The sequence below is a fragment of the Nothoprocta perdicaria genome, unplaced genomic scaffold (genome assembly GCF_003342845.1).
Source record: "Nothoprocta perdicaria isolate Ctin4 unplaced genomic scaffold, notPer1 scaffold_165, whole genome shotgun sequence".
NCBI lineage: Eukaryota > Metazoa > Chordata > Aves > Tinamiformes > Tinamidae > Nothoprocta > Nothoprocta perdicaria.
This window is the reverse complement of record NW_020454816.1, coordinates 686,794-703,840: the sequence shown is the minus strand read 5'-3', so window position 1 is coordinate 703,840 and position 17,047 is coordinate 686,794. Positions and strand designations below refer to the sequence as shown.

At 43.6% G+C, this 17,047-nt stretch overlaps 1 protein-coding gene across 1 annotated transcript in view; it reads left to right on the top strand.

Moving 5' to 3' along the window:
- Positions 1-16: 16 nt before the first annotated feature.
- KCNIP1 (potassium voltage-gated channel interacting protein 1) overlaps positions 17-17,047 on the top strand; it is a 183,379-nt gene continuing 166,348 nt past the window's right edge. The window contains exon 1 of the mRNA XM_026035687.1: positions 17-50. The gene's annotated coding sequence lies outside the window, so the exon portion shown is untranslated. The remainder of the gene's footprint in view (positions 51-17,047) is intronic.

Genomic DNA, 17,047 nt, shown 5'->3' with positions numbered 1-17,047 from the left:
CAAGTTCGCGCGGACCCTCTTCAAGCTCATCACGGGCACGCTGAGCAAAGGTGAGCGCGGCGCGGCGCGGCACTGCACGGCACGGCACGGCACGGGACAGGGCTGCCGCTCGTCCCGGCTCCGCTCCCCGGAGCGGCGGCGAAACCCGGGCTGAGCTGCCCGCAGACGTCCGTGGGGCTGAGGAGTCGCTCGCGCCTTCCCTGTGTTCTTCCTTTTCGGCGCTACCTTTGATGCTTCTGGCGATGGTTTAAAAGGGAAGAGTTTATAGATTATTATTATTATTATTATTATTTATTATTATTTCTCTCTCTCTCTCTCTTTCCCCCCCCCCCCGGATAGTTTCCCGGGGCACCTCTGCTCCTGCGTGAGTTTTAGTGTTTCAGCTGTTCCTTAAGGTGGGCAAAAAGCCCCGCGAAGGTGCCGGGAGCCAGGAGCCTGCGCTGCCTCCGGGAGCCGCCGGCTCCGCTCGGGGCTGTGCTGCAGAGCCTGGGARAACTTCTGCCTTGCAAGGGAAAGTGGGAATTCTGGTCCAAAACCTGAATACCTAGCTGGTTGCTCTTAAAAATCACAGTTGGTTTAATTTTACATTTCCTTAATTCTTTTACCCCTTTTGCTTGTTCATCTCCCACGGGCTGCTAGGGAGAGGCGGAGGAGAGACCGGGAACTCATCATGGTCTCGCTGACATTGGTTGTAATTCGCGATTGATGCTGGGATGTCCCTTTGAAAGGCAGAGCAAAAATATCTGGGAGGACGGGAGCAATGCTGTGCCGGGCTCCCCCTTCCCAAGGGGACCTGTGGGCTCCCGCGTTTTGGGATGCTGGGGTAGCTCCCATGCCGGGTGACACCTGCCCAACTCGGTGCCACTGAAGCAGTGGGAATCACCCCGTGGATTCCCGGAGCGGTGGGAATCCGTGGAGTGGTGGGCATCCTGCCTTTGGTCGCCTTTCCGCACGCGCTCCGGGAGCTCTCCCGCACACAGCTGCCTCGCGCGGACACCGCARCGCATCCCGGTCCAGGTGAATGCAGAGCAGTGCTGCATGGGGAGCTGGAAGGGAAAGACCAAGTGTCCCGACCAGCCACCCCCCACCCCGAACATRCCCATGGAGGGGCTCTGGGTGCCCTTCTGCTCGCCAAGCGGTGCGTGGGGGCACTTTGAGCCCCGTCCTCCCTACTGCGGATGGCTCATTTCAAGCTGCTTGRGCTTGATAAGAGTGGCATCCTGGGATTCAAACAGCTTAAAACTTTGAACAACTTCTTATTTTTTATTTATTCTTTCTCTTCCTACTTAGCTGCTTGTGTTGTGGACTGGAAGAAGCAGATTTGGGAAGGAATAAACCATGTGCATGAGTTTCTTGCATGGATATCAAAGACCTGCTTTAATTAAAAGAATSATTTCCATATTGCTACATATGAAACCCCAACTAGAAAGAAAATTGAAAGTCTTACTCAGAAGTGTCGATTTAAGAAAAAAAAAATGTGGTGTACTTATATATTCCAGCATTTATTGTTTAGAATTTCTTCTAGTCAATTTTGTTTGCGCATAAAGCCAAGACATGGGAATTATTGTATACTGTATACATTTTAACTTACATCATTCATCTTCAGTATTCAAGCACTAYCATAGGGTCTTCATTGCCTTTCTCTTATCTCATTACCTTCATATGTCTTAATACTCTTYAATTATTTTTTTAAACACTCTACCAGTAAATATTGAGGAGCAAGGTTCATTTTCTCCTGATACTTCCATCCTTTTGAGATTTACTGAGGTGGGAGCTACTCCAGTGTTCATGAGATGTAATTCCTAGCTAAATTGTGTGGCTTCTGCTCTTCTTAGTGGTAGCGTTTTTTTGTTTGCTTGTTTTTCCCCTTCCTTGACTGATTGCAGTAATAGAAGACAGTTGCTGGGGCTGCAGTTGAAAATACAGCYGCTTCTTGCAGCGGGACGTGAGGAGAGGCAGCTGCCTCCTGCGTATGGAAGCAGGGACACTTGGTGCTGCCGAGGGTGCTGGGGCTCCATGCGTGCACATCTGCAGCAAGGCTGCAAGCCTGGGAATTCATTGCTGATCTCTCTGCAGAGTTGGACTTGCAAATCTCACCTATTCCCCCTGTTAATGAGTTCCTATTTGGAAGACCTTGGTGGTSGATCAGAGGTCCCTGCCACTGTGCGAGAGAAGGTCTTTGCCACAGCAACCTGTGTGCAGCGAGACATAAGTGTTGCAGAACATGTTCCCGAAGCATTGCAGAATATATGCATGTTCACAGAGAGGCAGGTCCCTCTTTAGCTGCTCGGAGCAGAGCAGCAGCGCGTGCTCCTTCCTGGCTTGGATGAAGGTCTGAAACTTGAAGGGAAGAGCTCAGATGAGATCCTGGAGGCAAGTGGGCCCACTTATAGCATTAAAAAGTGGCTTTGCGCGAGGTTATGTTGTACTTCTGCATCATTCGTGCTGCAGTATGGGAGAATGCAGTGATCCTACGTGTCCTGGGAACAAATATGATGAGACAGAGCGTGTTGGGACTTGATGTGGGACATAGTGACTAAAGAGCAAATGTCCCGTTTGGCATCGGGACCTTGGGCTATGTGCAGAGATGTTGCTTGTGTCATTAAAACTCTAGCACTGGAAGACCTTGCTGAGCATGAGAAAACCAAGCTGAACTGAGGCCTCTTGGATTTCTATTAATGTGTTATCAATGCAAGAAAAGCAAAATTATTTTAGGGAGAAAATCCTTCCAACTGTTGCTTTTGAAAAGCAGATAAGCTTCTGCAAGCTAAACTGACCTTTGACCTGTGTTCCTGGGCTGCCCATCTCTCAGTTGTTCTATTAAAACACTCTCATTTCTGTGTTCTTGCTACTTCCATCTCCGTTCTGCAGCACAATTCATCTGCAATAATTTGTCCATTTTTTCATAGTTTTAATTGCCTAATTATCTGCTCCAGTGCAGTGATAAAGTCTTCAGACATCTTGCTCTCCCCATAGCCTGCCCCAGCACGGAAGAAAAGTATTCAGAATATATGACTTATATTACTTATGTTACTATCGTGTGATTTGTGTTGCTGTTTCTTCATGCCTCTAAATTAGAGCTATTCTTCTGAGATGTTAGGTGAGATAGTGAGGAAAGCTYGTGCTTTCCTGCAGCCGCACAGGGCTCCTCTCATTGGAAACTAGCCTTGTTCTTTTGGTGTCTGCTGGTACTGTGTTAGATTTGGCTTTGTGGCTGCAGCCTCTGCAGTTTTCAGGGCAAGGTAAATGGTGCTAGATGGAGGGTAAGGGAAGGATAAGGATATGGGAAGGTTCATTGCAGTTTTTGAGGAGATGCAGCGATCCTGYACCTGTGTGTCATTAAAAAGAGATATTTTGATTCTCCCACCTTCTGCTCTTGAGTTCCAGCTCTAGTCTTTGCAGAGACTAATACCCCTGGAAATGGCCAGCTAGTTGCACGTATGCTAGATGTGGGTGAAGAATTTCATGGTGTGCAATCACGTAGCCCCCTCAGTGACTATGTAATTTCATTTTCTTTCAGGAAACAAGAGAAAGTGCTCCCGTGGTCTGGGAAACAAACTGCAGGATATTTTGTGTAACACTACTTTACAATAARCATGTGTGGATGTGGTGTCTGATTGTCAGAATGCTGTTAGACTCTGGGACTAGGCAGATATGTCGGCAGAAAGTCAGGCTCTTTCAGTGTGGAAGTTAATGACAGTAGCTATAATAATCGTGGGTTTTCTAAACTGAACATGCTCGGAGAAATGCTAAGGATATAAGCTTAACTTTCTGGTTTTTTTTTTCCTGTTATGTGAGAATTCCCAGGACTATATTCATCGATAATTTCTATAGAGACTTATTTATTTGCTTTTGAATAGTGATGGATTATTCTGCAGATTCTGTAATGTAAAAACAATGTAAAGGATAAAGGGATTAGGAAATTGTACTTTTAGGGTCTGTTGCATTGAAGCAATCTGAAAATCAAGTATCCTGTTTTGTGGGTTTGCTTATTTATTTTTTTACCTGTGAGCTGCAGCAGAAATGAACTGTTGGAGAATGGCTTTAGAAACTTGCATCTGTGCTGCTGCTGAAAGGATATGCTATTTTACCTCGTATGTTTGGCTGTTTAAAATGGAGCAAAATGAACTTGTCATGATAACATTTTACGCATTTTGACCTAATTAATCATGTTAGCACCTGCCGAACATTGAATGCATGTAAATATGTAGCTTGGAATGTGAGTGGATGAAGGTCACSTGACTGAATTAAAAATGAATTACATGAAGAAAAAATAAGCTTAAGTTATCACGTGAGGTATACTTTTATATATATATGGCTTTGTTTRTTTGATAGCATTTACCTTTTAAATAGCATGTTCATCCTCTAGGATATTTCTAGAAAAGACCACAGTGAAAACATTTGACAGCAAATTTGGTGGCTTCAACGTATCTGCAATACTGAAGTTTTGTAGGTGGCAATGTGGCAAAATCTGTCAGTCTTTCCTAGATTCACAAAATGCAGGTTGACTCTGTTTCAGGGCATTTTTAATGCATTTTTAGAGATTWCTATTCTGTAGTGTGTTGAAATATCAGCAACTTTGCGATGTCCTTCCTGGTCCAGGCTGCTCCAGATCCAGACCTGGGAAGGATACCTGGTCTGAGCTCAACAGGAATCCTGCTGTCGAGGATGCCACGGAAATTCTTTTGCCTCTTCTTTCTGGTGGTGTTTGTGGGGTTCCTGTTCTCAGCTCTTTGCTTTTGTAGCTTTAGTGTGATTGCTWTTTATGAGCTGCATTCATGTAAGGTACGGAAATGTTTAACTGCAACTGCATTTTTCAACTCATGATGTTGTTGGAATGAATATTCATGGCCAACATCTTCCACACTTGTGCAGCTTATTAAAGCTGCTTTTTATTTAAAAAGCAATAGCTTGCATCTATAATTTGACTTTTTGCTTCTCAGCTGGCTTTAACTTCTAATTTTGTTCTTGTAATAACTGTTTCAAAACATTTGGCTTGCAGGGCACATGAGTGGAGTACATCCAATGCTGATAACTAGGAGTTAAGTAGACTGAAGTTGAAAATAAGGTTGATTAGAGCTTTCTTTTATAAATGGGAGACCTGGTGCTAGAGCCTTACAGTACAGAGTGAGAGAGAAATTGCTACCACAGGCTTGATGAGGTGCTAATCTTGTAGAGCCAAAATAGAGTTTTGAGAGTGCAAAAATAAAACCTTGTTATGTAATTTGCATAATTGCATCTAGCAAAAGTTATTTTTTTAATCTACTGCAATCTGAAAATTGCAACTACYGCTGAGAAATCCAGTAAAGAGCAAGCACCCAACTTGCTGCTCTCTGCTGAGGTTTTGAATGGCAGCTTTGCTGCTAGGTAAATTTGTCTTTCAGCTGTGCTATAACGGCTTGATATTTTCTGATGCTTTCCTTGGGTTGTCTGGTATGATCTGTCGTCTTTTGGCATTTGTGAATTCTTCAAGCTAGGCTTTCAGAGATTTTTGGTGAGATTTTTSTTTAAACAGAATAGCGGAACAAGTGATGAGCAAACGCGGTCCTCGCTGGCGAGGGCGGTATGTTGAACTGYGTGGAATAACAACCACCTCCCTGTAGCTAGGAAGCATCCAGAAAGCTAGATCCATATGGGAATTACACGTTACTGGGGCTATCAGGCTCTGGGTTTGTCTACTTCTTTCACCCTCTGGTGTAGATGTTCAGGCTTTTAGTATAGGTGTAGATGCTGTGTGCCAAAGTTACTGATAAATGCGAATAAAACCCTCTCCGCTCCCATAGAGATCCTCGGTGCCCTAGTTGGAATCTGAATCCCTGGAAAGTGTCACCCAGCTGGACTTCCACAGTCACAGGTGGGCTTGGACCACGTAAGGGCATCGAGGTTTGGGTGGTGCCACCTTCTGAAGCTCTTCCCCTCTGCAGACCTCGCTAGGWAGCCGTGGACTGTGTTGGGGACAAGCACAGTGCCTGCTGGGGTGGCGTCTCCCTCTCCAACCTGCATGGAGGTTCCCCCCAGTGAAGCTGGCCCTTTCTTGCTTGTCCACCTCTGCTGGTCCTGCTTCAGAAGTACCTCCTAATATGTTTCCTCACAGTTTTCATGGTTTGCACCCAGCACTTCCATCAAAGCCAGTGGGACCAGAAAAGAGGGCCCAGAGAATATCAAGKATGGCCAATGAAAAGGTCGAGTCTCAGCTTTTAGCTCTTTACATTGATAACTTACCCATGCAAAAGCAATCCTGCTCTGAGGTTGTCTGATTTATATAGTTGATGCACTAACTTAAGTGCTTTGTCATGCCGAGAACGTAGAATAATAAAGGTCATCTGAGACAAATTCATTTCAGGAGTAATTTATTTTGACAGAGGCTTTATTAAATCCTATTGAATTTTACATGCTGGGGGATAAATACCTTTGCAAGGAATTGAAAACGGAATGGTAAGTTTTGTGGGTTTTTTTTAATGAAAATTGAACTTTTTTTTCCCTCTGAAAGATAGGAATCCTTGCATTGCCCTAGTGGCTGCACTTTGCTGGGGCAGAAGTTGCTTCTGCATGAAGAAGTGAGCCAGGAGCATCCCTGTTTTCTCCAATACCATAGGAGTGCAGACGTGTTTTTCCTTGGCCACACTGTGTCTCAGAGTCTCTAACAAATTTCACTTCTCAGAAGGTCCATGCGATGATGTTTAACTATTTCTTGTKTTCTGTGCAAACTTGCAAGCTCATTTCAGACTGTAAAGGTTTTGGCATATACTGGTCAAGTTTGAGGTCTTGTGGTTGTGTTTTTATTTACTTATTAAGGACCGATCCCCTAAATGAACTTATTTTCTTCAGAGGACCTAAYCCAGCAGTGAATTTGACAGTTTTTCTGTGCTTTTGATCAACTTTCCAAGAAACACGCTCCATGTATTTGCCATGTTTTAAGAAATCTTGTTGCATCGCTAGTCAGCAGCTACAGCTGTGAATAGTCCTGGTGATTGAGGCGAGCACTTCTGTTCCTGCAGGAGCTTCTTGAACACAACCAAACTCAGCATTTACCTCCTCAYATAACGAGGTTCTTTTAGGAGTAATTTCTCCACAAGTCACCTAATGGAGACACCTTGCTGTGTTCAGCAATATAATTTGAATATAAATGATATTTTACGACACGCTTGAGAGATACTGTAAGCAAGGGGTTGTTGGCGATTAGGAACTYGGGCTGTGTAATGCTGGTGTTGCCCCTCAAGCCTGCTTTATTTAAAGGTGGATGATATAACATATTATGCCGAGGCTGTTTTAGCAACAAATACTGTGGATCCATATTAAGATGCTTAATGAAGGCTCATTTTGCTTTTGTGTGGGGAAAAACATGCCTATTAAGACATTGATTTATCATGCAAAGGGTTATAAACTAAAGATGCTGTGGCCATATCTCCAGCATTTGAGAAGTGGCACAGCTCTGTGTTAATTACTGATGCTTATCATCAGTTTGGGACTTGATGTACYTGCTGAAAAAGAAATGCTACCATTGGCAGAGTTAATTTGCCGCTTCCGCTTGGTGAAGCTTTGTAAATGCTAGCCCAAAAAGAGCATAATAGGCTTGATATGGTCTTTTCGAGCCATTACGATTCTATAAGAGTGTGTGTGTGTGTATATATATATATTTTTATTTAGAAGTAAAGGATTTTTTTTTTACTTTGAAAATGGCATGCAATTTGAGTTTCTGTTCTTTGAATGTGTTCTAACACCCTTAGCTTGCTGTGACATGTTCGAAGGCATAGATACTGGTTCATSTTTAAAAGCTGGTCTCTCCTTAGGTGATTAATTTGATAGAACTGAACTGCAGATTGTTCCTTAAACATGCCATCTTGGAAGGAGATGCAATAAGATATTTTAGGAATTTTTCGATTATTTTGAACATCATACTGATGTTTTCAAACTTTTGATTGTGAGCCCTTTCCATTGTTAAAAGGTGAAATGTGCGTGTTCTGTAGGACAAACTTTTTGTCAGCAAATACCTGCATGTAACGTTAGTACATATATAGAGCACTGATATAGTTGACACTTGCATAAACTCAGAGCAGACTCGTAGTTCTGCGCACATGGATTTTGCCTCCCAGCTGATCTGTTCCTCTGAGGACCTGGAACTGAAGTGTCTTGGAGGAGCTGGACTTGCTATGATCCCAGGGAGCTGCGTGGTGGTTTTGTGACTCAGAGCTTGTCTGCAGCTCCTGCCCACTGTGAAGTGATGCAGGGAGGGACCGATGACCCCTCTGGATGCTGTTCCAGGGCTCACGTCCTGAAACCTTTTCTCTGAGCTCTGTGCTCCGTGAATAAAGAACTAAAAAGGGTGTATGGACATGTGGGTCACTTAACTGTTAAACTACTTAAAAGCTGGAAAAATGTACGTGGCACTAGAGCATCTTCTTGTAAGTCAGCTTCCCTTTCATAGAATCATAGAATGCCGAAGGTTGGAAGGGACCTCAGAGGTCATCAAGTCCAACCCCCCCTGCACACGCAGGGTCACCAAGAGCACGTGGCACAGGGCTGCGTCCAAGCGGGTTTTAAAGATCTCCAAAGAAGAGAGATCTCAAAGCAGCATTAATAGAGCTCTAATTCTGGGAATTAAGTTGAATTCCACTGCTATAATACAGGTGAGTCCAGTTAAAGACAGCTYTTCCTATGTACATACTGGCCTGCTTAGCAGCCTTAAACCTTTTGGGTAGTTCAGTGGGACTTGTTCAAATCTCCTTGCTGCAYTTTGAAATGACACTCCAACTCCTAAAACCTTTAAGCGTGTTTTTGAATWGTAGCTTGCACAACAAGGACCCAAAAAGGCTGTTCAAAAGCAGAAGCAAATGAATGAAGYTGCACCAGGGACTTGGGTTCAGGAAGGAGTGTGAACGTGGAAGGGAAAAGACAAGAAATTCTCTTTGCAGGTAGTAGTTGTAACACAACATTACGGTCGTGCATCTTTTCTGTGCTGCAGTGTGAGTGTCATTAATATTAAACACTTCATTATAGAGATCAGTGGGACCTGTCGTGAGAAGAATCTGCCCAAGCCAAACAAAATTCTCTGGCTTTTAGCAGACTTTTATTCGCTAGAAACTGGAAGCAGGCTCCTTTGTTCCATATTTAGCACATGAATGCAGTTTCTGTAGGGTTCTATAGCGCAACAGTCATAATTGTTTTTGCTGACTTAGGAGCCCCAGTGAACGACACAACTTCTCAAATAAACTGCCTCAGAGCTCTTCCTTGCTCTTTCTTTCCAAGTCCTTTGGGTAAAACTCTCTTTTTTCAGTGCTTTGTGCCACTAAATCAACTTGCCTTTATGCACAGAAGCGCAGTACTGCAGAGATTTCCATCCTCCTTCCTGTGCAGGAATTAAAGGTGGCATTTTTTTCTAATGAGAGCGGCAATATCCCTTTGAAAATCATGGGATGGATGCTTTTTTTTGCTTACACAAGGAACTGCTTGTTCTGGGAAACTCATCAGAAAAGAGTACGACTTATTTGCTGCCCTATTTGCTGCAATGTGGTGTCATGCCAAAAATACTGCATTGTATCCTCATGGGTTCTCAGCTTGCACGATATTTAAGTTTTTACACTTTTAGAGTCAATGTTATAGTTGCTTGAAATACATTCTTGCTTTTAGAATAGTAAGAAGGTTATTTGAGTTTGAAGATATTGAGGAAAGAGGCTAGTGGAATTAAATAATTTGTGTGAATGTCTGTGCTTCAGTGTAGAAGACTCTTGTAGCTAAAGAGTGGCTTCAGTTCATATCCTCAGGGTACAAAACTGTTGCTGCCTCCCTTCCAGGTAAAGCACAAGTAATAATTTAACTTCCTTGTTATTCTCCATTCTTGGCTTTGAAATGACAAAACCTCAACTTTTAACTATAGCAACGATTYGGGAGCATCCTCTTCCTCTCCAAATTCTTTTCTTGATTAATTTCTGTCTTTCCTTGTTGAGTTTCCTGTAACATAGTGTGAGAAAGCCAAGAAAGCTGCCTGCTGGAAATGCTTGTTTCAGTGATGAGTCTTTTTTTTATTAGTGCTCCTACACCCTGCCTAGAATCAGCTTAATGAGAAGGCTACAGAGCAAAACCTGTGTCATGCCACTTGGCAGGGTGGGCACAAGGCTTAATTCTGATTACTGATCACTTTTGATTTGTTTGCTGTACATGAAGATTTTTTTTTTGTAAAAGACTTTTTTTCCTAATGAAATTAAGGATAATCTGTATTATAGGCAAACTCCTGAATGACAGGAGTGGAAATAATTATGTCATTTCTGTTTTCCACRGTTTTACTTTTTGAATGTCTTTGCACACACAGCTTGAGAAGTGATTCTTATTTTTTTTTTTGGTTTCAGCTGCTAGGCTAGGGACAAAAGTCGTCTTTTCCTTTCTTTAAATAATGTGTGAAATAGGGCAGTGCCTTTATCTGTCACAGATGAAAGGCTGTATCTGTCTCCATTGTAATCCATAAATTGGTTTACGGAGTCCAAGTCATTCAGAGAGTGTCACAAATACAACTGTGAGCCCAAGTGCAAAATTTTGCATTTAGATTTGAGTTAACCCCAAGATGCTTTCAAAAAAGAAGAGAAATAAGACTGCAGACAGGCAGGTTAGTGTTGACTCCCTATCTGGAGCAGCTCAGCTGTTGCAGGTGGAGAATAAATTATAAATGAGGAAATTTGTAGTTGATGAACTGGATTCAAGTGGTTGTGCACAGGTAAACTGGGTTAAATTCCAACTGTGGGAAGACTGTGGTCCTTGCCGAGATGTGCTGTTGTACTGCAGTCATTTGCAGCATTATTGTGTTTTCAAATCAAACTTTTTGCTTGGTTTGACTAGGGAATAACGCTGCTCTTGCCAAGCCTTGCACCAGAGGATTGTTGCACGTCTTAAGAGACTGAGAGAAAAGAGCAGTTTGCTGCTCCTGGAGAGCTCTCCCATGCTCTCAGCCATCGACTTGAGCAGAGACATGRTTCTGAGGAGAGCAAGGTTTCCAGCAAAGCTCTTTCTGCATTCTTGCTAAATATGAAGTCATTTGGTGCAGTAATACAAAAATGTGTATTATTTCCAAGTTTGCTTTGGAGAAGGCTTGGCTAGATCTCCTGACAGAGTGTCTCATAGAGCAGGGCACATCTTGGTCTCTGCGTGGTGTTCCCAGGCTCTCTTCCAACAACAAGAATTGAACAGCTAATGACATCCAGGCACAAAAAGTTAATGACCGATTTAATCAAATTCATTAAATTTGGAAATAAACTTTTAGAGGGTGCCATCCTCGCTCATCCGAGATGAAGTGTCATGTAAATGCAAGTCTCTTATTAACATCCTACTACGTGCATCCTTCCAACTGGGCGCTGCGTGAGCGTGCCTCTAATCTGGCTCTCCTCTGCACACTGATAGGAGATGGAGGAGGAGAAGCTGCTGCTWTCCAAGTACTCCAAGCACTGGCCAGACCCTCTGTTGCAGCGGAAGGATTTGGGGATCTGCCTCACAGGGAGATATCTATTACTGGTAGAAGGAGCCAGTGTCTGATGCATCTCTGCCTGAATCCCTGGGTGCTCAAAATGAGGGAACTTTCCATTCTGGCCTTGACTTTGGGATGGGCTGGAGCGGTGCCTGTTGATGGACACTCACTGTCCAGCAAGCGTGAGGAGGAGGCTGCAGCCTTCCATAAAAATGCTGCTGTTTTCCCGTTGTACAAACGGCAGACTTTGCAAAATTATACAGGTCAGTGGAATTATTCTGATCTGCCTCTTAACACACTTTGTTCTTTATTTGGTACAGTGTGCTGTTATTTATATTCATGATGCTTAAAAAGTCCTATTTCCATATGCTTCTGTTTTCAGAAAAGCTTAAAATATTGTGATGAGACGTGTCCCCTACTCCAGTTCACAGCCGTTCTGCTGTGCACCTTATGTCACAGTGAGACTCCATTGCAATACAGACTTTTAATACATGCTGCAAGCACTTGGGTGCTTTAGAGCTGAAGATTGTGCAAGTTTGTGCAGTCTGAGCCTTGAAAATACCGATGGCAAGAAGTTTGATATGTAGGCAGCAACCGAACAGCACTTGTGCTGTGGAGAGCACCCCATAAATACATGTCAGGTTGGCGTATTACATTCTGCTTTTCAAAGTAAATTAAGAAGCAAGCTGTGTACGATACCAGCCAGCAAGGCCTGACTGGAGAAATAAAAGCTAATGACTGCCTTTTTGTTGTTAGGCTTTGTGAAAAATCAATGTATCCRTCTAACAGGTAGCGTTCTGCTCGGGTGCAGCCATTGGTGAAGGGGACTGACTAATATCTGAGTGCAGGCTTTGCCCCAGCCCTCAGAAGGGCTTGATTGATTGCCTTTTCCTGGTCATCTATTTGATTAATAATAAATATTGCCTTCTGCTAATTTAAGCTAATTGTGCTTTTGGCAATACGTGCCTGTTGGGACAGATACATCTATAGGTCCTTACTCTCCTCGTCAGCCTGCCTTRGGATGACAGCTGATGTTCTGTCCTAAGGCAGCCAAATCCAGAACTCTGTGAAAACGTTGACCTGGCTTGTAGTGGCAGTAGGTATTTTAAAAYGCATATATAGACTTTAGTAAGTGTGAATGCTGTGACTCCTTTCTATTAAATACCACTCTTCTGATGCTGAAGKGAGCTAGCCTAAGAGAATGATCATAAAGAGAACACAGGTTTTCTTCAGGCAGGGGCTCTGGGAAGAGATGAGAAGCAGGAAGGGACTGCAGGGTGCAAGGAGAGGAGAAATGAGGATGTCCCCTCTGGAAAAGCTGCCTGTTGGATCACGTCGGTTGGGATGTTGACTCGTGCTCCAGGGGTGTGGGGTGTTTTGGAGAAGAGGCCCCTCAGCCCGAGAGAGTCCAGTGCTGTAAGGGCAGTTTTGGACTGGGGGGCGATGGGGCAGCTCAGTGCTGGAGCGCTCTTTGACTCTATTCTCTGCACTGCCCAGAACGGGCCTTTTCAGGCCCAGGCGTCATGATTCCCAATGTCCMCTGTGATCAAATGATAGTTGTTTTGGCAGCATGTAAGAAATGCAAGTTGGAAAACTTTAAAACAGCTGGTTGCTCAGAGTAGCATTTCTTGTGATGTAAAAATAGACATTATGGCTTGCAAGTACTATGGAGGAAGTGGCTTATCACAGCTTTTTGCTACAGASTTAGCATTTTGCTTATAAATATGTGTTTTTTAAAAGGGTGGTAAGGTTTGGACTTAAAGGACTGGCATAGGATTTTCTTCGTTTCAGTCATTTTTKTCTGTAAAAGAAGGTTGGAAGATGTATTGCACAAAAAATTAAAGCAAGCAAACAGCATTTTGTTCCAAATGACTTTGCAGTTCTAATGAGAAAGTGTTTAGAAATGAAAGTTGAAATTTAACATGGAAATAGTTCTTACTAATGATAGGCATCAAGGAYTGTTGAAGTGGAAAGTGGGTTTTAATTGGCTGGGTTGATTAATCTGATTATAGATACAGACGGTCTGATATGCTGCAGAGCTGCTGCAGCATTTGTGCGTTTGGATTTGGGGGAGCCAGGGAGCAAGGGAACAGACCAGGCTGCCAAAAGAACCGCAATGGGAATGGTAGGAGAGGGCGTTGGGCGGCCTCCTCGGTTCCTGCAGGTGACATACAGGAGTSTAAAGGGTTAAAATAGTTAAATAAGTGGCTAATAGCTATAAAAGAAAAAAGTCACCTGTTACTACTTAGTCTCCAAATTCAGTGTGTGAGGAGTCTGTTCTTGAGTTTGGGCTTTTCATTACGGTCTACTTGTTGATTACTGGCTCTTAAAACAGTCTAAACAGTCTCTTTTTTTTGTCTTTTTTATTTATTTTTTATGAAGAGTAAAAGATGAGGGAGGCAGAACTATGTTTCAAACCGCTGTAGTTTCTAAATGGTTAAACGAGGAGTCTCTATGACTTTCTACAGGATGTGCATGAGAAATACAAACTTCTCCATTGTATTTATTATTATTGTGTACAACTACCTCCTTTGCACTCAGTTTAATGGTGCTTGTGGGTGTGTTCCTTGGGCAGCCTCAGTCTGGTTTTCCTTATGAGCAGATTTAGGCAGGAGGGAGCTCGCTGCAGTGTACAAATAAGTTTGCAGTAAGTTGAGAGCAGGGCAAGAAMGTGGTGGCAAAGCAAGAAAACAAGCACTGCGGAGGCAAATTGTGGGAGAAAGGAGAAAGTAAATGCAGCAGACTTCTAGCCGCAGCGTTGCCCTCCTGCATAGGGGAGACTCCCAATTTCTTCTGATAAACCTGCATTTAAACAGGAAAAAAAAAAAAAAAAAAAAAAAAAAAAAAGCCAAAGCGTCCATGATTAAAAAGGAAATATTGACGCACAGGAGAGATTCTGCAGTCTCTAGTGACAACTCAGCCTTAGCTCTGTTATCTCATTAACTGTTTTCTTAGTTGTGTATTACTGCAGGGCAAATAATTCCCTTTAGATCAGATGTGTGTTATATTGCACTTGCATCTCTTGCTGGAAATGCTTTTTCTTTCATTCTTTTTCCTTCCTTCCTCCCCTCTGCTGCTGTTTCCCTCTGCTGCTGTTTCCCTCTGCTAGGAATGAGATGGACAAGACACAAGGCTGGGAAATGTCGAGGCAAAAGCACTTGCTCATTCTCCGTTTCGTCTGCAAAATCCCGTTAACTGAGACTAGTTGCTTTGCACAACTAATTGCTGCCAGGAAAGAGCAGCAGAGATGGAAGCAAGGAAATAATAGGTGACAAAAATTAGGCAAGTCAGACATGACAGAATCCGTGTGGATGGGTGGGAATATCTGCYGAGCCCTAAATCTGTGCAGTCCCGTCGCTAGTGCACTTGAGTTGTTGGCAGTGGCAGAGGGTGGGGAAAATTCAGGAAGAGCAAATACTGTTTCTGTAACATGGAGCAGAGAGACGGTCCCAAAGCTAAGCTGGCTTTGCTTTGTCTAGAATCAAATYCACTTCTAGAATCAATTTTACAAAGTGCTTTCTTCAGCAAAACRTTTCTCCTAGCAGTAGGTGCAGCTGGAACAGCAATCTTTGCTGCYGTATCTGGCATTTCATAAGGAAGATAAGGAAACATTGCCTAAGTGAAGCTGCCATTAATCACCGCCCAAATACCTCCTCTAAAGGAGCACATGAAAGTGAGGAAAAAAGAGGGGTAAGTCGCTAGAAAATCCCTCATTAGCAGTAAAACAGCCTGCTCGATGTACGCAGTGAAGGAATATTGGGCTTAATTCTGTGCCCACCATCCGTTCCCTAGTAGCATGAGCAATGGGAATGTTGCGTGCGGGTGATCCTGGGGGGATGAACACAGGCAGCCTGAGGCGTAGGAGCGGAGCACAGAGGACACAGGGGGTAACCTGCATCCACAGCGCTGGATGGGCCAAGGGCAATGAGAGCTGAGATGGGTGCAATAGATACCCCGAGGAAGGGGAGCTCAAATGCTCATATAGAAAATGCAGGAAAATGGCCAAGAGCAGCTCTGTAATGGGGTAGTGAATTTTAGTCACTTCAAGAGGACGCAAGGTGCAATTCTGGCAAATGAAACTTATGGAAACTTACTCAGATGGGACGTGCGTAACTTGAGTAACTCTGAATTCCCAGCAGAATGGGATGGCCCTTTTGGGTACTGCAGTTCTAAACCAGTGCAGAGATAAGAGGCCCCAAAGAGAGGGTGACGGGCAGTTCAGAGAATGTGGCGGTGAAGAACAGCTGAAAGAACTGGCTGTTTGTGGAACCTGCCAATTTTCTCTTTTCGTGGAACATGATAAATCTTTCTGTGCTTAAATCGTTCTTACAAAGATGAGAGTTTGTGGTAATGGTACAAAAGCAGTGAATTTGCAAGAAGAGAAGTGTAGGTTATATAACCAAGGAAATGATCATTTAGATTTTTTTTTTTTTCCTTATATGTGTGTGCACTTTCTTTTAAACTGTGCTGCTTGCAGCAAATTCAGTCTCCTGGTTGGGTTTTTGAGTTGTTAATCCTCCTCTTGCAAACTTTCTCTGTGGACTGGTGCGAGCCGGTGGCGTGTCCCAGGGGCTTGGCTGGAGAGGAAGGTGCAATTGCTTTGGAATAGCAGCTTGGATGGCATCAATTTCACTGGCATCTCTAGCTGCTGGGAAATGAGAGCCACAGCCCCGGAACATGAAATGCCCCTGGTGCCCTTAGAGCGTTCAGTCTTTTTCAGCCGTAGTGAGAGACCCTGGAAGGGTCTCATGAGGAATTAATTTTTAGGATTATTATTCTGTTTTGCCCATAGTCCTATTTGCAGCAGAGTACAGTTTAATCCTGAAGAAAAGCGGCAAACGTGTTTTGGTTTTTACAGCTGGGATTCCTACCTTCAATTTYGACAGTCAGAGAAATCCTTCATTTCTGGATTTGGGCCTTAGCTGCTGCCGGCCAGGGCAGCTTTTGCTCTGGAGGCGAGTTAGGCTGAAAAGGAAGAGCAACAGAACTTCCTTGTGTTTTTTTTGTATCACGTTTTTTTTTCCCTCTTTGAGGAAGAAATTTTCTAATCTTAACACACCTAAGCATATTGCCGTATTTAGTACGTACACTAAGTGTGTTGTACTGAGCTGAGAACAGGAAATACCCTTGGTCTGAGTTTGTTTTATGTCACCTTTCCCTATGTTCTTGATATATTAAATCTGTGTAAARTATTTGCTATCAGCACTGCCTGAAAGGCTTTAAATGTCAATCAAATGGATTTTTTTTGTGTATTTCTGTGTAGATAAATCTGTGGAAAGGTCAAAAAGGTGCTGGTGTTGAGTTGCCTACGCAGCCCAGCTCTCCTGCCTTCGTGTCCCCAGCTTTGTGCTGCTCTGTCCGCTCAGTGTCACCTTGCTCACCCTCTCTGCATTCGCAGCTGCTGCATTGATGGTTACATCGCACCTATTCTAATACCTTGTAAAAGCAGCTGGTGCTTTGGCTGTTAAAAAGGGGACGTGGTTTCGTGTTTTGGCAGTCACTGTGTGACTTTGGGGAGGTGGATGGGACAAGGGCTGAAGCAGGAGCCTGGATTTTGTACCTCACCCTGCGTGAACACCAGGCATCGCTGAGCAGCCC